The sequence below is a fragment of the Magnolia sinica genome, chromosome 1, assembly GCF_029962835.1.
Source record: "Magnolia sinica isolate HGM2019 chromosome 1, MsV1, whole genome shotgun sequence".
Taxonomy (NCBI): domain Eukaryota; kingdom Viridiplantae; phylum Streptophyta; class Magnoliopsida; order Magnoliales; family Magnoliaceae; genus Magnolia; species Magnolia sinica.
Window position 1 is genome coordinate 5807991 of NC_080573.1, and position 11579 is coordinate 5819569.

Genomic DNA, 11579 nt, shown 5'->3' on the forward strand with positions numbered 1-11579 from the left:
ACTTGCTCGAGCGTGCATGAAATTTTTTGGTTTATTACATTGTTTACGACAATTGATTAATAAGGAATGTAACTATTAAAAAGTATTTCACCCATAAGGTTTTAAGGACATTAGCATGAAGTAGAATAATCAAACCTGTCTCGACCATGTCTTAGTATTTATTTATTTATTCTGCTATGCATTTTGTTACTGTGTTCCTAGATAAGAGATCTGTCCGAGAATTCCACAATTATCAAGATAATCAATAAATTCTTTTAACTAAATCACATTTTTTATGGCTTATATATATATAAATATAATATTTATGAGAATTGATTTTTTTTTTCTTTCTTTATTTACACACACACACACACACACACTCACCCTATAGTGGGCTTTCACCACCTATGGATCCTCGAACCCCTGACCTAGTGTTGAAACTCGAAAGAGTACTCTACCACCCGAGCAAGAGCAAGGATCCAAATGAGAATTGATTTTCAACTAATGTCTACATTTAGCTAAAGAATTTTTATTTCTTTTTCAGAGGAGATAACTATATAAATCTAATGTAGTCATCAATACAAATTAAATAACATCTCATACTCTGAAATGAGGCAATAGATGCAGGATCCCAGAGATCACAATGATGCCTAAAAAGAGCAACAGTTGTAATTTTCTATTTAAAATACAAGTAAGCTTACATATCCCAAATGCTAATGCCAAATATCTTCTAGGACTTGTAAGAACTATATTTAGTGGGCCTTACTGATCAACGGTCTGGATTGTCATTCAGTTAGACTGGATGATTGAGTAGACCAATGGGCCCCACTTCAGGTGATGCATTGCGCAATCTATCTGCGCAGCTTTACGTACTAGGGCTGGAATGCTATAGCTGTCTTAAACAGACAGCTATTTGAGTTGAACTAGGATGCTACAATGTGGAGTGTGGGAGAGAGAGAGAGTTGTGATGGGTTTCAAACTCTCTCCCCACAGACTCTATATAAGAGAGCTGGGTCCCCGATCCTACACCATGGAAGAAATTCGAGTCTCATCTTGTGAATTGCAGAAAGGGTGTGAAGGAAAGGAAGATCCTAAGATCTACAGGTATTCTGGTATTCTTATCTGGCTTCCATGGCGGCGCCTCAGCTAGGTAAGTTATCCGACCCCCTGATTGCCATGTCCCACGCACAGACAGATCCGTGGGTCTATTCCGCATATAGATTAAGTCCCACCGTTGGTATCAGAGCCATCTGTGCATAGGTATGAATGATCACATCCAGCTATATCTAATCACATTAGGGATTTTTGAATTCCTGAAACAGTTGTGATCAGGGATTTCCAAATCCCTGAATCCAGAAATATTAAGATTAGGGATTTGAATTTCGAAAACCCTAAAAACAGTTATTCAAATTATGAATTTCTATTCCCGCATCCAAAATTAGGGATTTCGAATTCAAATCCCTAAATCCAGATGTTAAATTAGGGATTTTCGATTCGGAATCTCCAAATCAGGAAATTAGGGATTTCGAATTCCCAAAAATTCAGAATTAGGGATTTCTGATTTCGAATCCTAGATTGGGGGTTTAAGGTGCTAATCCCTAATTCTAGAATTAATCAGAGATTTTTAAACTTTAATACCCATTAATCAGGGATTCCAGATTAGACCCCAAATCTAGACAAATATATTGGGGATTTCAATCTGGAATCAGATTGGGGATTCCATTGTCATACCTGAAGTGTACTTCACTCGATCTCGTGACGGATGAGGAACTCCCACCATCATCCATGGCTGTCACCTGTGGAAATCCTCCACTCAAGCTCCGACAGCCATGTCCGAGGCATTACAGTTGGAGGCCATTCCATTCGTCAGTGATCGATCGACTCTAGAAGTTTCCTCCGCTCTCCTTATTCTTGATCTTCCCTCTCTTCCATTAATTGGCGTCCAACTGGAGATTCCAGCCAATCAACGACTTGTTAACCAGCCCATTTGTGAGTCGTGGATCACCGGAAGCTATGGAGATGTCATTTAGCATCCTCTCGCTTCCATCGTTCGACTGCTGGCAAAGAGAGAGAGAGAAAGAGGTCGTTGCCTGCACGTCTCATGTAGACTGGCGTGAGAATGAAGTTAGGGATTTCATTCCTCTTTTGGGCTCGGGCAACGATTTTATTCAATCGGGTTAACAAACCCGACTATTGGCTTGCGGGTCCGTTTTTAGGACCCACTAACACTTATTTGTTTATGTTGATGGGCCCTGACTTATTATCTGGGTCCATTGATCACATTTGGGACATGGGATTTTATTCCATATTTAAGAAATGATCTGGACCGTCTGTTTATTCAATCGTAAGCATATAACTTGAACTCATTTACAAAGAAGATGGTCTTATAAATATTTAGAATTTTGGGTTAAGCTAATCATCCCATGGACTTCTTTGCATGCATGCATCCATCCAAATTTCCTTGCTAACCATCAATCTTGTGAATGTTGATAGTTGATGTTATTATGCTCTCTGAACATGTCTAGATTATACAGTCTTGATTTGGCCTGATAATAAGCCCATTACCCATCCTTAGAAGTTGATATAGACCATTAGAACATATAATGTGAAACCTGTACGTATGTTTCACTTTAAGGTTCATATATTTTTCAATGATCAATACCGACCATCTTATGGGCCGCATCGCACTGATTAAGATATAATCCAAAGAGAGGTAGGATTATAATAGCAATCCTAAAGTCTATATTTGTAGTTTTGGATTCGGTTGTATTAGACCTCAATCGATGAAAACTTTACAAGTACAAACTTATAACATTGGGATAAGGAGGATTGCATACAGTTGCGTTCACTTTTTTATGCATACAGTAACAAAAACACAAACGATTATCATATGGCAGACACGTGAAGTAAATGGTGTTGGTAATGTAAAGTTGAAAGACTCATCTCACCCACAGGTATTGAGTGTCTCAGATTTACATGACTAACATCACTTAGCTTCATGTTCAGGAGGATCACTAGCATGTTATTATTACCTCCCACATGAGGAATGATGATGATGTAACAGATTCTCACTAGAATGTGATGGTTGGGCCCATCTTCATCTTGGATGATTCAGTTGATGCCTCTCTTAACAACTGAATTGATTTGTCTAATATTTTTTGTTTACAATCACGAAATTGTTTTGTGAAATAATGAACTAATGTGAGTATATATGTATCTCTTATATTTCAGTCTCAATTCCCACTAATACACATTAAGTCCCTGCCCAAAATGGGTCTAACTATGCTCAAAGGAAGAACGCCATTGAAGTTGTATTGGGGAGTCTATAATTAGATCTTGCCCTGATAACGCCAGAACCGCCAGAACCATCTAATAATGTCACTGAAACTGAATATAATCGATGGGTTGCATGGTTTAGGTCAAATGATACATGCCTGAAAGTCATTAAGTATTCGATTTTCGAATCGATGAAGGGTGTCATGCCTGAAACAGATAAGGCCAAAGTTTTCCTGACTAAAATGGAAAAACGATTCAAGAAATCTGATAAATCTGAAGTTGGCATTCTTCTGAATAAATTGACTCGCTCGTACGATAGAAAAGGCAACATCCGTGAATACATTGTAGAGCAGATCGAAGTTGTTTCTAAGATCCATGCTCTAGGGCTTGTACTCACTAACGATCAACTGGTTCATTTGATCATGAACAACCTACCTCCCCAATTCGGCACATTCCTGGTAAACTATAACACTCCGAAGGACATGTGGACATTGGATGAACTCATCACTCAGTGCGTCCAAGAAGAAGACAGGATCAGGCAAATGGTAAAAGTTCAAAATGTTAATATGGTAACTTCAAGACAAAAGCATGGGCAAGGGAATAAAGGCAAAAGGAAAAGGAAATAAGGTTCTAATAATGATTCTCTAGTCCTCCATCTAGAAACCATGAAAATCAATCTGGAAATGGATCTAAACGCAGACGAGTTAAAGGTAAACCGTGCTTTTTTTTGTAAAAATGCGGGTCATCTAAAAAAAGACTGCGAAGGTTTTAAGAATTAGCTCATAAAGAAAGTTAATCATTCTGTTCTTGTTTATTTTGAATATAATTTAACTGATGTGTCAACGGATTCCTGGTGGATAAATTCTGAAACTATTATTCACATATGCACTTCTATGAAGGAATTATTACAGGGCCAGGCCACCAACTGATGCGGACCACTCAGTATACGTAGGCAATGGTGTCAAGCTTAACATGAAGGCAATAGAAGTCTATGGGCTTAAGTTGAAATCTAGTCATTTTTTGAATTTAGTAGATACATTCTGTGTGTCGTCTATAAGGCATAATTTAGTTTCAATTTCTTGTTTGGATAAGTTGGGATATTTATTCCACTTTAGAAATAAAAATTTTAGTATTTACTTGAATTCGATTAAAGTTGGAACCGGCTCTATGGTAAACAACTTATACCAGTTAGACTTGATTTCCTCTCACGTCTATAATATTAATTCATTGCATGGAAATGTAATGGGATCCAAGCGAAGGCTGGACTATGAGAATTCCTCCATGTTGTGGCACAGGCGGCTATGCTATATATCTCATGAGAGATTAGACAGGCTTGTGTGAGAATGAATTTTGCATTCTCTAGACTTCTCTGATTATAAAGTATGCATTGATTACATAAAAGAGAAATAGACTACAACGAGAAAGAAATGTGCAACCAGGAGTTTAAATCTATTAGAGGTTATACATACAAATATTTGTGGACCATTCCCTACAGTCTCATGGAGTGGCCAGAAATATTTCATTACTTTTATAGATGATTACTCTCGCTTCGTGTGCCTATACCTTATCAGTGAGAAATCAGATGCCTTGGATGCTTTTAAAATCTATAAGGTCGAGTTTGAAAATCAACTCGATAAGAAAATTAAAGTTGTCAGATTTGACCGTGGTGGTGAATACTATGGCAGATATGACGAATCAGGACGCAATCCAGGGCCATTCATTAGATACCTGCAAGATTGTGGAATTATCGCTCAGTACACTATGACTGGTACTCCAGAGTAGAATGGTTTAGCTGAGAGACACAATCGCACCATTATGGATATGGGTGAAGTATGATCAGTAATTTGACATTACCAGAATCTCTATGGGGTGATGCGATCAAAACCGCAATTCATATACTAAACAGGGTTCCCTGCAAAGCAGTAAACAAAACTCTTTTTAAGTTGTGGAATGGGAGAAAACCAAATCTTTGATATCTACATGTTTGGGGTTGTCCTGCTGAGGCCAAAATTTATAATCCGCATGAAAAGAAACTTGATCTTAGAACTGTAAGTTGTTTCTTCATTAGATACCTAGAAAGATCAAAAGGCTATCGATTCTACTGTCCTTCCTACTCCATCGGGATTGTTGATACTGAGAATGTCAGATTCATTGAGGACACTAAAAATAGTGGGAGCACGAACATAAGAAATTTTGTATTTGATGAACAAAGGACTGTGACTCCTGTCATAGTCAATCCAGATCACGTGGACATTAATGATATAGTCGATTCTGCAGTCACTACAGAGCACTATGTAGAACCTCATATACAAACCACTGATGAGGAAAATCAAGATCAAACCCAACAAGCTGAACCATTGAAAAGATCTGAAAGAGAGAGAAGGCCTGTAAATCAAGACGATTGCATCGTATACTTACAGGGGCACGACTTTGACATAGGAGTGGAAAAGGATCCTGAATCCTTTACACAAGTCAAATAAAGTGCTGATCTTTCTTGTTGGTTTAATGCCATGAAAGATGAGTTGAAATCCATGCAAGACAATAAAGTATGGGATCTTATAGAGTTACCCACTGGAATAAGTCCGATTTGTTGTAAATGGATATTTAAAACCAAAAGGAACTCTAAAGGTAATGTCAAATGATATAAAGTCAGACTTGTTAACAAGAGTTTTAACCAATATGAAGGCATTGACTTTAAGGAGACTTTCTCACCAGTATCCAAGAAAGACTCATTCAGGATCATAATGGCTCTTGTAGCTCATATGAATTTAGAGTTACATCAAATGAATGTAAAGACTGCATTTCTCAATGGATATCTGAATGAGAATGTGTACATGTTGCAGCCTAAAGGTTTTGTAGCTACTGGCTCAGAACATTTGATTTACAAACTTAAGAAGTCCATCTATGGGTTGAAACAGGCATCGCGACAGTGGTACCTTAAGTTTCATGAAGTAATTTCCTCATATGGCTTTGTAGAAAACACTGCAGATGAATACATCTACATTAAAACTAGTAGGAGTAAGTTCATTATGATAATTTTGTGTGTTGATGACATTCTATTGGCTAGCAGTGATATCAGGATGTTGAGCGACACCAAGAAATTCTTATCTCAAAGGTTTGAAATGAAAGACCTTGGTGAAGCTTCTTACGTCATCGGTATTAAGATTCGCCGTGACAGAACACTTGGACTGCTTAGCCTGTCACAAAGGGCCTTTATTACTAGGGTACTCGAAAGGTATGACATACAAAATTGTGCTTCAGGAAAGTTGCCCATTGTGAAGGGCGACAAATTTGGTCTATTTCAGTGTCCAAAGAATGATTTAGAAAAGAATCGAATAAAGGAATTTTCGTACTCATCAGTAGTAGGGAGCATCATGTATGTTCAAGTCTGTACGCGATTGGATATTGCCTTTGTCACTAGAATATTGGAAAGATATCTATCTAATCCAGGAATGTAACATTAGATAGCTGTGAAGAAAGTATTACGATATCTTCAGAGAACGAAAGACTTCAGACTCACATACAGAAGATCTGATCAGTTAGAGTTGATCGGATATTCAAATATAGACTTCATAGGCTGCGTTGATACTAAGAAGTCTACTTTAGGATACATTTTCATGATAGTGGGAGAAGCTATGTCGTGGAAAAGCGTGAACAGTCTACCACAACCTCATCCACTATAGAAGCTGAATTTATTATCTGTCATGAGGCATCTAATCAGGCACTATAGTTACAGAGTTTCTTCTCAGGTTTGCGGGAACTGAAGCATATCCTGAAACCATTGAGAATATTTTACGATAATTCGGCTGTTATTTCCTTCTCTAGTAACAGCAAGCATTCGTTAAGGTCGAGACATATCGACATCAAGTACCTTGTTGTAAAGGAAAGGGTTCAGAATCATCAAGTGTCCGTAGAATTCATCGGCACTAAGCAGAAGATTGCAAATCCGCTCACTAAAGGGCTCCCTATCACGCTATTTCAGGAGCATATAACATCCATGGGAGTCATTGATCCTATAGATGTTTTCAGTTAGTAAGAGTTAAGCGTATTTTGTTTTTCACAGACACTTAGAGATCTCGTTTTATACAGTTTGTTTGGATGATTTTGATATAAAGATTTATTTCTGTTTCTCTATATATATACCCAAATTTTGAGTAAGTAAAACTACAGTCGTGTCTCGTTAGAGACATGTAAAAGCTTTAGGACCTCTTAAGGATAGGCACATATCATCACACTAAAATATGTAATCCTTATACCACATTTCCTAGTTCGTAATCTATGTCGTTAAGATTGAAAGTATTTGTGATCGCGCTTAGACTCACTTCACCTAAATTAAATATTGTGATGACTACCACGTTTCGATGCTGACTGACTTGATGGACCAGATTGAATAGCATTACTCATACTGTCCAACTATTTCATTGGTTAACCATTTGAATATTTTCTTAAAAGATCAAAACTTATTTTCAAAATAATTTTATATGACTATCATTGACGTTGCTCAATGAGGCCTAAGTGGGAGAATGTAAGAACTCTATTTAGTGGGCCTTACTGATCAATGGTCTCGATTGTCATCCAGTTGGACTGGATGATTAAGTAGACTAGTGGGCCTTACTTCAGGTGATGCACTGCGTAGTCTATCTGCGTAGCTTTGCGTACTAGGGCTGGAATGCTATAGCTGTCTTACGCAAATAGCTATTTGAGTTGAACTAGGATGCTACAATGTGAAGCGTGGGGGAGAGAGAGAGTTGTGATTGGTTTCAAACTCTCTCTCCACAGACTCTATATAAGAGAGCTGGATCCCCGATCCTACACCACGGCAGAAATTCGAGTCCCATCTTCTGAATTGTAGAAAGGGTGTGAAGGAGAGGAATATCTTAAGCTCTACAGGTATTTTGGTATTCTTATCCGGCTTCCATGGCGTCGTCTCAGCTAGGTAAGCTATCCGACCCCCTGATCGCCATGTCCCATGCACGGGCAGATCCGTGGGACTATTCCGCATACAGATTAAGTCCGACAGGACTTCCTAATATGAATACTACTGTGGCTACAACTGCATCTTTATCTAAGGCATATAGATTTATTTTTCTTTCTTTCTTTTATTCTCTGTTGCTAGAACCGTACTTGTTTTTCAAATTTTTATCCCAAACCTGGAACCAATAAATTAAAAAAATACCAGAATTATTCTTTACTAACTTAGAGACATTAAATTCTTCTTAGTTTTGGGAACAACTTGAATATCTTTTAACTTAATATTGCCAACCAACGAAATTACTTATATGAAAAATGTTTAGCTAGGAACCATATCCTTATATCACCTTATTAGGACCATTGTAGGGAATCAAGTTAAATCACTTGGATCATTTGTCATGTGGGTACTAGCTCTAGTATCAACATACATATCCCACTTCCTTTAAAAATAAATAAATAAATAAATAAATGTATCAACATACATATTTGAATCTTTCATTTCATTGATTATCATAGTAGCGAGAGCTTGTGGCAAATCTTTTTAAGCTTAATATGAAAAATCCCACTTGTAATAACACCTTAATGCAGTATGACCTTATGACTTCAAATCTAGCATTGGTCTTATTAGTTGCCCTGTAGAATGTGCATGCCCGCAAGTCTGGGTTGAGGATTATATTGGTAATTAAGATCATCGAGAAGAGGCAAAATACCTCTGTGATTAAATGAGAGCTCGTTGTTGAAAATTCTAAACACAAGAATAGGATTGCAGCTAGGATTTCCTTGTTAATAACCTAAGGGGGGGTCGTTTGGCATCATGAATTTAGGGGGATTTGAGGGGATTTGAAATCTCCTACTATGTTTGGCACTATAGAGTAATTAGGGGTTTCAAATCCCCTCAAAGAGGGGTTTGAAATCCAAGGTAGAAGCTTTGATTACATTTAAAATCCTTCTAAGAGTTGCATGTGTAACATGTGTGTCACTAGGCTACTAATCTATTGTGCACATGGCCCACTAATGTTATCATAAAACAATTAAATTATCAACTGCATCACTATACTTACTATAATAAGATAATATGCGCCATCCAAACATTGTCCATGTAAATCAACGGTTAAAATTTGTTGGTTAGTCACTCAAATGTGATCCCTTGCTTCAACGGGCTTATTACAACCATTTTGTCGAACATTACATACGTACACTAATTAGAGATATTAAAGTTGATTTATTAATTGAATTCAAACCCCTGTAAATATACTATGTTGATGCAGGGATGAACATGATGAGATTGAGCACCATCTACCTCAAGAGGATAACTGTTCTAAATCCATGGAACTTCCCTGGACTCCTCACAAAGGTTTCTCGAATCCATGAGAAAGAAAGCAAGTAAAATAGAAAATAAATTCTATAAAATTTAAAATTAATTAATGAATTAAATAAATTAGTTCACAACCCTTTAAATAGGGATACCAAACAATGAGAGAGAAATCAGAAGCAAACTACAACTAAAACTCCTAGAATTTGCAACTTACTATAAATAGTAAACTTACTATTTATAGGACGGTCGTGTGATGTCTATTATTGGGCAAGGTTTTCGGCCAAAAATAGTAAGTATCCTATTTGGCTTCACCAAGCTGTTCTCCTAATTTTTCTAAGCTCTTTTCAAGTTAGGCACAACTCCTAAAGCCCAACGGATGAAGAGTTATAATCAAACTAAAACTTAACATTTATAGTAAAAACAGAATTAAAATAAGTAAACGACCGCCGATCTAGGAGTATTTCGCAAATCCGTCTTGCATAACCCAGCATAGCAAGGTTGGTTAGCTAAAGTAGCTTGTTCTACCCCAAAATTATATATTTTACACTTGATAACTCATTCCGTATTATGAGATACGCCCAATCTAAGGTCCGACAGTCCGAATCACTTCTGTCGTTGACTGGGCCTTTTCTAATCCATCTTGGCCATGAAACTATCTGCGACCCGCTCTACATCATATGCATATCTAATTTTGAATTATAGGGGATTTTAAATCCAAGGTGTCAAACACAATGAGAGGATTCTAAATCCTGGGGGTTTTGAACCCAAGAGGTTCCAAATCCACTGTCTCATATAAGCCCTATGTACTTATAATTGTGCCCAACTAGAACAAATCAAGTTTTTTTTTTTTAATAAATAAATAAAAGAAAAAAAAATGGACTAATATCTAAAATCACTTGGGCCTTTACTATTGCCTTCGCCATGACTTTCCATTATGAAAAAGGCCATGTTATGGTTTACCAGACGTGGTTCAAGACCTATACGTTACAACCTGTATATTTCATATGGTCCAAATATGACATGAAGTGGTCAAAATGCAATGTTAGTCAATAAGGGCCCACCTTACTAGACTCCCCCTTGGAATGAATATGCGATTTTCAATTATACTGTTGGCTGCTTATTGCTCTTGCTGACCCAGTTGAATTTGCTAACTAAGATCTCCAATTAATTACTCTTTGATTTGCACTATAATGCATTTGATACTAGTGAAAACTGACAAATAATTAAAATATCTCAAACAATTTTAGTTTTGAAAGAAAATCACGCAAGGCAATGCAATCCATGCTTTGAATATTCAATCATCATCCATGTAATTGGTAATGATATATATCTCTCCGAGATTCTCTAACCCTTTCAAGAAAGGGAAATTATTTAGTACTCTAGTGGAGCACTAATTAGTAGTTGAGTACTAACCAGAAGTTGTATATATATATATGGAAATGGTAGGAAATGGTATTATAAGGTCGACCTCATGGGAACTTCCCATGACGTCAAGTTGTGTGGGCCCCACCGTGATGTATGTCTAACATCAACACTGTGCATTTGATGGGTCCCCTTCAGATTATGGGATACCCAAAAAATCAGCAGTATAAGGAACTTAGGTGGGCCATACCATTTAAAACCCTGTGAAGACATTCCTAAAACATATAAAAGAACTTGGTGGGGCCACCTGAATTTTTGATGAGGCTGAAACTTGGTTTGACCCCTCATCCAAGTGGGACACACACAATCGATGGTCTGGATTTGTGAACTACATCGCGATGGCCCTATAAATGATTATGAATTAATGTTTTAATGGGAGGGTGACCCTTCTCAACCGTTGTAGGTGATGTGGCCCACCCAAATCATGGATTGACTTGATGCTTAAGTCCATGGCCCACCATGGAAAGGTGCATATGATTGATGAGGTTGATGTTAGACACACATCATAGTGGGGTCCACATAGCTCGACCTCATAGTATCATTTGACGTGTGTGTGTGTGTGTGTGTGTGTGTGAGGGGGGGGGGGGGATTGATACCATGAGGTTGACCTCACAGT